The sequence below is a fragment of the Ahaetulla prasina genome, chromosome 14 (genome assembly GCF_028640845.1).
Source record: "Ahaetulla prasina isolate Xishuangbanna chromosome 14, ASM2864084v1, whole genome shotgun sequence".
In the NCBI taxonomy this organism is placed as follows: Eukaryota; Metazoa; Chordata; class Lepidosauria; order Squamata; family Colubridae; genus Ahaetulla; species Ahaetulla prasina.
The window spans coordinates 23,980,158-23,989,706 of NC_080552.1; the positions used below are offsets into that span (position 1 = coordinate 23,980,158).

General features: G+C 45.0%; 1 pseudogene; it reads right to left on the reverse strand.

Annotated features, from left to right (window-relative positions):
- Window positions 1–6,347: 6,347 nt before the first annotated feature.
- Window positions 6,348–6,447, reverse strand: LOC131185455 (U6 spliceosomal RNA; annotated as a pseudogene).
- Window positions 6,448–9,549: the final 3,102 nt, after the last annotated feature.

Sequence of the window (9,549 nt, forward strand, 5' to 3'; positions counted from 1 at the left end):
AGAAATACAAATCGGAGAACTGCTTCTACAAGAGCAAAATGAAAGAAAAAGCAAGCGGGCAAACAGGGAAACCTAAAGTCCAATAAAAGTTGTGTTGTCCTTTTGAAAAAGAAAGAGGCAGATCTTCTGTGGATAAACATGGTTTGCATCAGCTCATAAATGTTTCATTTGAGTGGAGGCCTCGGAGGTACTGAACCAAAGAATGGAAGACGTGCGTCAGATGCTACAAAGTAGGTGAGGAACCAAGTTTTGAATAATCATTGATTCTTCCAGGCTAGGAAATGGCCTCGCATCCCTTTCCCTCCCTAACGTTCAGAATAACAGAATAATAGTGTTGGAAGGGACCGTGGAGGTCTTCTAGTCCAACCCCCTGCTCAAGCAGGAGAACTTATAGCAGGGGTGACAACTTTAAGAATGTGGCTGGCTGGGGAATTCTGGGAATTGAAATGCACACATCTTGAACCTACCAAAGTTGGACACCTCTGCCCTATTCTATTCCGGACAAATGGCTTTCTGGTCTCTTTGGAATCTTCCTTGCTATGGTCTGGATTTTTCTTTTGACTCCATTTTGGAGGAATTTCCAGAGTACCAGCATGGTCCTTCCTACTCCAGATAAAATAAAACTTGGCTTCTTCAATGTCTCTACCTCAATCTTCCTAACTTGATGTGGGGATCGGGGATAGGTATTCCTCAGCTCCTAGCAATTTATAATATTACCAACGAGCAATTTTATGATAGCTCTTCTATTTTGGGGGCAGCTGCCCATAAGGGTTGGAATTGATGGGATACATATTATGTCAAGAAATTAAAAAAATAGATTGTCATTTTAGCCGGATAGCTGTTTCTGCTTTCTTCTGATAGCCTGTTTCAGAGAGAGAGAAAGGGGGAGAGAGAGAGACACTGTGGGATCATCTCCCACAGGTATAAAGGATGGGAGACGATCCCTTCTCTCCAGCTTCTCTGCCTCACATCAGCTCTCCTTAGTAAACCGGGTGCATATTGCAAATGACAGCCAAGGTTCCTGACGGTTTGGAAGTCAATTTCAAATATTCAATGACCGCAAATATTAGAAGGACCGCTGAAATCTCCAGTGGCTTCTCCTTCCCACGAATTCTGGTCCCACATTCAGCTCTAGGTCCAGCGCATCTCTAAACCCAAGAAAGAGGGAGCTCAGCGAGTGATTGATGGCCCCATCTGAAGATGGATGAGCTTCGTAACCAAAAACGTATTTCCCTCTGTGCATTTAAGTGCTGCTGCTGTTTGCCTGCTTTTCATAAAAGGCATCTAATTAAATAGAATAAGCCACAGCTTTAATGGGGAGTTGTTGTTTTTCCCTTATTCAATGCATGTTTTTTGCAAAAGAAATTAGAAATTTAATGGGATAGAAGAAATGATCTTATATTACTTAAACTGCTCAGCTCTGTCATCGGAATGGCTCCCAGCTGCCACTTCGACGGTTGCTCATAAGTTCCCAGTGAGGAGACTCAAGTCTGGGGTGACCAAAACTTTGTCATCTTCTCTGGTGCGTTGATGATGCATTTCCCCCCTAACAGTGAAAGCATAAAATGAGAAAACAAGATCAGGCAGGCCTCCCCCTCCCCCAGCTCCCCTCCTCCCGCTACGCAAATAATTCCTTCGAATGAACTAAATTGAGGAGATTAAAAGTGAACGGCCGAAGCGCCTACATGAAAAACAGACATTACAGGAATTGGAAACATTCTTGTCAGAATTCTGCAGCAGAGGACAAGATGGCATTAAATTAAAAGCTACCTTTTACTTATTTATTAGCCTTCAAAACTCAAATTTCTGCCCACACGTTTTCTCTGTAGAAGGGCCTAAAAAACACTCTTTCTCAAGTAGATGATGCCCTTCACATATTTGACATCCAAAAACAGATGTCTGGATTTAGCCTGTTTTGTTCTGGCAAGTCGAATGGGGACCTCGAGGCCATGATTTCCACCCCTCTTCTTAGTCCAGAAAGACAAAGCATCCCAGAACACATCAAGAGAAGGGAAAGCCCACCAACTGTTCAGGTCTCTGACTGCCTTCTGAAATTGCTCATAAGCCAGACATCTTTTTCTATTCTGCTGGGGATCGGCTTCCTCTCTTTGTCCCCCACACCACAACAACAGAGAGCAGGCCTCCACCTGTGGGACATTCCTCCAACTTCTTCAAATGCTGTGAGGGTCTGGATCCCACCATTGTTTTAGGAAAGAAATCTGTGTCTTGGGGAATGACAGTTGATGGTTGAACCTTTCTCCAAAGAACCAAGGGCTGAAGGATCTGGGTGGACTCGTGTCTCCAGATCAATTACAACTTCCTCGGCTCCATCAATGCCATCCGTGTGACCCTTTCTCCGGAAGTCCAGGATCTTTATGAGTTTCCTTTCATCGGTAAAGAGGTTGTCTGCAAAATTTAAATAATTGTTGCTTTATTACTCAGAATAATTTTCTATTCAGATGAAGCTAATAAAAATCTGGCTCTCTTAAAGGCTTGCGCAGAAGGTTGAGACACCCAGCATTAATCTTGGGAAATTAAGAGGTATTGAAATGTGACTTAATTGCACATGATGTACCACATATTCTTTTTTTTTTTGAATGGATAGCAGAGTGGAATAGGGTGTTATTCATCATGTGTTCATGCTGTGACTGAATGATTCAGAGCAGCCTTGGGAAGGGGCTTCATCATTTTATAATCCTTCAGAACATAGCAGGGAAAAAACATGCATTTCTGCAGCCTTGCATTCGCACAATAAAAACTGAAAATGACTGAAAGCAACGATGAACCCAGCCTCCACAATGACCTTGCTTAGGTCTCTTCCTGAAATCTACTCCAGATCTCCCCTCCAGGAGGGTCCTTGTCTTTTTCCTTGATCAGGCAACCCCATCCTCATGCGTGTAATAGATACCAGCCAGCCATTGGTGTCAAAGATGAACTTTTTGAGGTGTATCTTTCAACTCCCTTTCCACAAAGTTGGGTCAAATCAACGACACTTGAAAATTATTCTCAGAAAAGAAAAGAAAAAGGCCTTTATATGATACTCAAGGAAGGGAGAAAAGAGTGAGTAAGTAAACGGGAATGGCCTTGATTGAAAAAAAAAATACGTTTTCCTGAGGCCTCCCACAATTTCCCTCTAATAACCCTGAGCCTTAAAACCAGTCTGGCTGTTTCAGAGAGAGTTCGGCCCAGGTCATCCCTCCCCTTATCATGTAGTCCTGAGGTTCCCTGGCTTCCACGTCCCTCAAGATGGAACCTGCCAGATAACCCCAATTAAGCCTTTTGCAAATCTTTGAACCTCTTCCTCAAATTATCCCACCTGGCAAAGTGTTTGCAATTCTCTTCCTCTAATTGCTTAAGGAAGGTTTGCCAATGCAAATGTTAATAAGGGATACTAAATTGGCCTGAAGCTCCATTAGCATTAAATAGGGATGTTTATATTTGGATCACAACAAGTGGCCCCTTTGGGAAGACTTCAACCTGCCAAAGGTTGCCCGCAGCTTTCTGCACCCCACTTCCAATGCCTGCAGTGTTTGCCCCCCCCAATGGCTACCTTGTGGAGCTGACCAAATCCCCTCTGCCACCTGGCTGTATCCTGAATCCTTGCGGCTTGTGTGGTGCCGCCTCTCCTCAAGAGGGCCTTTCTCAGAACTTGCTGATTTTCAAGAAGCCCAGCATTGGGACTGAAGGTCCCTGTTGGTTGGGCACTGATCTTCCAGGCTCACCTCTCCACACAAGCAACAGTTCATGGACAGAAAATCTACCAGTTCCTCTGAGGAAATGCTCCCCCGCTCTGTGGCAAAAAGCCTCAGGTATGGAGCTCTGAGGAAAAGACATCAACACTCACCACATCTGGGAATTCTGCTGGCTTTGCCAGTCTCTGGTACCACTGAAGAGACTCAGATCCTGGTTAGTGGTCTCCTTGTGGGACTTCTTGGTGGGACTTCCTGGCCTAGAGCATAGCAGGCACCTAATCCTGGGGGCATCAACTCTGAATTAGCCATCCTGAAGAATCTTAGGATGGGACAGTTGCCCTCTCTCTGCCCACTCTCTGGAAGTTTCCGTGCTCTCCTCCTGATTACCTCCAAGTTGAGAAACGAAATGTTAATAGCCTCCCCCAGAATCGCCGCCAGAGACGTCTTCCTTAATTCCAAGATGGGGTCGACCTGGAGAAAAGAGCCATGTCAGTCGGTACACCAATTATGCTGCAGCTGACAAAATCCAGTGGGCCTTAACAGCTCTTTCTGCTGATGGCGCAGGCATTTAAGTGTCCTCCTTTTTTTAATTATTGCTGTTCTTTGAGCTAAATGGCTGGTAAGTACCTTAGAGCAAAATTGTGCAGGAGTGTTTTCTTTACTCTTGCTGGTGTTGTAGAAAAGCTCCTGGCTGCATTTATTTTCAAAAACTGCTTAGGCTTGTTATTGTTTTTTTGTTCCTGGATGCTGAATAGAAATGAAATTTCACTTCTTCGTCCAGCTCAAAATCCCTCAGTTGTGCCAAGATTTTGCAGAGAATGGGAAAAAGAATGGCATGTCATGAATTGCAAGCTCAATTTCACAAAACACGATTTAATACTCTCTCTGTGTGTCTCTCTCTCTCTGTCTCTCTCAGACACACACACACACAAAGTCACTCTATCATAACCTCTGAGAACTATGCAAGAAACCAATGTGGGCCTGCAGTGATAGAAAACAAGCATGCAATGCTAAATATATAAATATATGGGTTGATATGGATGATGCACGAGAACAAGAGGCAATCTGTAATTCCTTAGCAAGCCTGAAAGAGGGAAGGTGTAAATCCTAACAAAAAAAATTATCCTTCTCCTTCCTTCCTCTTTATATCCTTTGAGGCCCAACAAGATTTTGTTCAGGTATTGGCAGAGTTTCCAGGGAAGAATATTGAACCTGGGGCAGGCCCAAGTCAAGAGAATTCCACAGAATCCATCTTCCAACCCAACTTCCTATGAAATACAATTCAGCACCAAAGCTCCAGGGGTGATTTGAAAGTTTGTGCAGGTTTTCTGTGGGTTGTCTCTCTTCCCTCCAACTCTTCTGGAAGAAGGGAGAACAGAGCAGCTCTTGGCTACCCCATTGGATTGGCTCAGTTCATGAGAGGTCTTACAACTTCAGAGTTCAACTTTGTACACTCTAGAATTAGGATAAAAGACAGATTCCCATCTGCCCTGATGGCATCTCAGTTGGTCCATGTACATGTCTCCTCAACCCCTGGCATGATTAGACTTTTGATAACAACCAGACAGTGAATGATTCGTGCATTTGTGGATAGAATTTTGACAATCTTTTGTAGCACAGATTAAGTCTTCCAGGAAAGGGTCAGTTCCACACTTTGTAGTTCTGGTAATTATAAGCCAGAAAAGACTAGTAGCAAAGGATCAAAAACCTGGAACTGACAAGGGCTGTTATGGCATTTCTTTCCATATTTCGGATAATTAATCATAGATCTCTATCCTTGGGGATTTTCAGGAACAGGACAAACTGATTTCCATATTTTTTGAATGTTTCAACCTTCTGCTCCCTTCCTCTGGAGACATTCATCCTAGAAGAAATTAACTAAGCTGAATTGCTGGGGGGGGGGGAACCAGGGGCTCAAGTTGGAAGAAACGGACCTTCAGATATATGAATTTTCACCTCCGTTTTTTAAAAAAAATCTCACCCACACGAAAGAAGGAATATTGGAGCAAATTCACCAGCATCTTATATCCTTTGGCCATCATTTGGTCCTGCTTTGTCAATCTTTTTTTCAGCTTATTCTGGATCTCACCCGGTCAGTCTTGTTGTTCTCTCAACATCCTGGTCTGCCTTAGCAAATGTCTACTATGCTAAGTAAAACATGCTCCAGAGCTCCAGAAACCTGGCTCTCTTGCGTCCAGTGAGAACGATCATAAGCAAAAGCCCCAATTAACCTGACAAACTCAAGAACCCATTAGAAGCACCTCGTACCTTTTCCTCCTTCCTTCTTGTGCTGAGCTGCACATCTACTGTCGACAAATTCTGCAGTGCGCTATAATTGTCCTGACCAATGGACTGTGCAAGATACAATGAAGTCAACAGTTTAAAACTAGGATACAGAATTGCTCGTTCTGTTGCAAAAATTGTAGAAGGAAAATTCTTCCCCTGTTCTTGACTGTGTCAATTTTCTGTTAAATTCATCCCCTTCTGCTAGCCTTAAGTGCAAGGAAACATTAGCATTCAGATGCCAGATCTGCCTTTGACCTCCGAAGATAGTTGAAAGGAAAGCATTTATTTGTATAAAATGACTTTTAAAATGAAGAATGGGAAAGACCATCAAGCCGTGGATATTTGCTTGTTTGGGTTTTATTTATTTCTAAAGCCCAGATCCATAAATCATAGTTAGGTTCTTTGTGCAGGGACCATGCTAATCTTCTCTGTATTGTTCCAATTTTAGTCTCTGTGTTAATATAAATGAAGTTCCTTTGCAGTGAATTAGTCATCACTGGAGCTTTGAGTTGTGTGCAATCATTACATGTTTTTAAAAGAACTAAAAGCAGAGATTGAAAATAAGTGGGCATCCCTCCAAGTGGAAGATTATAAATAGGAGGGGTGCCGTCCAAGGCTGGACCCTTTTCAGCTGCCTCATACATGATCATCTATGATAAACATCGGAGACTGAATAGCCTGTTAGAAATCTTCATATAATACATGCATGTCTGGAATTGAATTTTAAATAGGAGTAATGAGAAAGCAACATAAAGGGATGTGTGTTTTTTCCCCTGGATATAATCAGTTGGATGTCTGTTCACTCTTAATCTCAACTGATAGTTAAAAGTTCCATTCCATTTAGACAACCCCTGGGGTGGCTGAGACATCTACAAAAGCTAAGCATTCTTTCGCTTTAAAAAGGTTTGTTTCCTTCAGCCCTTAAACACTACCGACCTTTGAAATGCAGCCTGTCCAAAAGTTCTCGGAGAACAAAGCCCGTCTCTTTAGGAACGGATGATTTTTGCCCTATTGTTCATCATTCCCACCTACCCCTTTGGACCCCTCCCCTTAGGTTCTCTGCAAGACACATTGCAAGCCCCTGCAGAGACCCTGTCCCATTGATAGCCGGGGGCCAGCCAAGGGTTTCTCCAGAAGGGCTGGGAGATGGGCCTTAGTCCAAGATGAAAGGATGTCCTTTGTGGAGAAGGCATCTCCAGGGCCTCCGTCTCTGCTGGACCAGCCTGAAGCTTGGTGCTAGACCTGGCCCAAAAGATGGAGAGAACGAGAGGGACCCATCCCTGGACCACGGCAAGATCCCTGGCTGGCCCTGCAGTCCTGGGCGGCTGGGCAGGCTGTCTGCTCCCCAGACCACAGGCCTGGCAGCCCTGGAAAAAAAGCAGAAGGGGGGGCACCTGTCACGGGAGGAGCTGCCAACTCATTTTAATGGCGTGATAGAAACCCATCTGACATTGCCAGGAGCAACTGAACTCAGCCTTCAGATTTGCTTCTGATAACTTCAGAGAAGAGTTGAAATGACTGAGCCGGCAGACTGAAGGGAGAGATTTGTGTGGGATTTTGGGGGGGAGGGGAGAGAAATAGGAGCAAACCTTTTAGCATGGTGTTAATAATGCAAGTGCTCCAGCACAGGATCATCCTAGGAGTGGGGTTGGGGGGCTGCTTGTGTAAGGAGCAGAAAGGCTCCACAGTCCATTTTCCTCCCTCCCTCAAGGAATCGCCCACTTCCTGAGACTCCCTCCCTCCTACCCACATTCTTAAGAAAGACGTGGCCGCCTTCTGCTCCAGCTACTGCTTGTTCTGGCCCCACCCTTGGCAACACCATCGGCATAAACCATGGCACACATACTTCATTGGGTGGTGCGGCTGACACTCGATTCCCTGCTTGAACTGCCCTCGGCTGATGCTGGGCTGTTTGTTCTGGGCAACCGTAGTGCTTGCAGGACTCTTGGCCTCTGATCTGATCTGAGGGGGGTTGGCATCTCTCCCCTTTTTTTTCCATGGCAGCTGCATAAGCAGAACAATGCTGCTTCTCCACATTTCAGAAAGTGGAGTACAAAAATCCTGGAGAACTTGACTTCCTGGCACCAGCAACCAGTCTCAGCTGGGACTCGGGAGGCAGAGGATAGATGGGGGCGGGGCCAGTCAGAGCTGGTATTTACTGGTTCTCCAAACTACTCAAAATTTTCACTACCGGTTCTCTGGAACTGGTCAGAACCTGCTGAAACCCACCTCTGATCCAGTTGTTGGCTTCCCACATGGCCAAACCAACCTGGTCTTGGAGAAAGATGCAAGCTGCGTCATAACTAGAGAAGACCTTCTGGCAATTAACTGGGAGTTTTGAAGAGTTTCCTTTTGACTCTTCAAGGATGCTTATAACATCCTATGAAGCATTTGGGTAGATAGACAGTCTTTTAAAAATGAAAGAAGAGAAGGAAGTGGGAGTCTTTTGAAAGCCTTTCCTTCCATCACTTGTCAGAACGCTTCCCCAGGTGTCACAGTCCCAAGGGAAAAGAGGCAGACGCACAGAGAAATGTGAAGCTTGTGTCATATCTAGCTGGGGCAACAGTGTTCAAGAGCTGTCTTCTCTGTGGTCTCCATCCACCTGTCAGGATGGTGCTCAGGTGGGCTGCTAGTTTAGGCTTCCTCTGTCCATGAAATGTGGGTCTGGCTTCTGGTTTTGAGAGCTACTCAGTTCAAACCCTCATGAACCCTTCACACAATCCTGTGTCTTTAACGATGTGCCAGCACCTGAACATCAGGCAATTCCACATTCGAGTGAGGTTATCACGACACATCTGATGTTGTGGTGTCTCCAATCAGAGGCCCACCTCTAGCCAACACCTTTCTGCAAGCTGTAGTTTCAAGATACTCAACATCTTGCAGGAAAGGTGGCATAGATTTGCTGGTATCTTTTTCTAAGGCCACTAGTCCAATGGTCTTAGAAACTATTTGGCTGAAATGGCTACCAGTGGCCAGTTAAGGCAGCAGGTGTGGTCCTTACAAGGAGGGTCTGAGGGAGATCCGCTTTCAGAGGGCCCCTGTCTCTTTGGCCCCAAATTGCAGGGGCAAATGGGGATATGCTGGTGGAAGATCTAGCCCGCCATGGGGAATTTCCCTTCCTCCTGAATGGAATCTGTATTTGCATGGATTATGTAGAGCAAGAGAGATCTTGACAGATGTTTGCAAAATTACTTTCTGCAGAAACCCCTCTGAGGTTGCTCCCTGCAGGGAAAACATCCCTTTGTTTGTTCTGCTGATGGTTGAATGATCAGAGTTCAATGCTGCACCAGGGTTTGCTTGTCCCCAGTCATAGCTTTTCACCTGTCCTTTTCCAAACAAAAGGTCTCCTCTATTGACTCCTTTATGCCCCAGCTTTTTCTCCTCTTGCCATTCCTTGCATTCTGACTTCCCCTCAAAGCTGCTTTCTTCAATTTTCCAATAAATTGCCTTCTTCTTCCCCGATTCTCTCTCTCTCTCCCTTCCTCCCTCTTCCTCTCTGCAAGAATTGGGAAGTGAGCAGCTGCATCTGAGACACTTCCAACCCATCAGTTCATTTGAATATTGAAAGGCC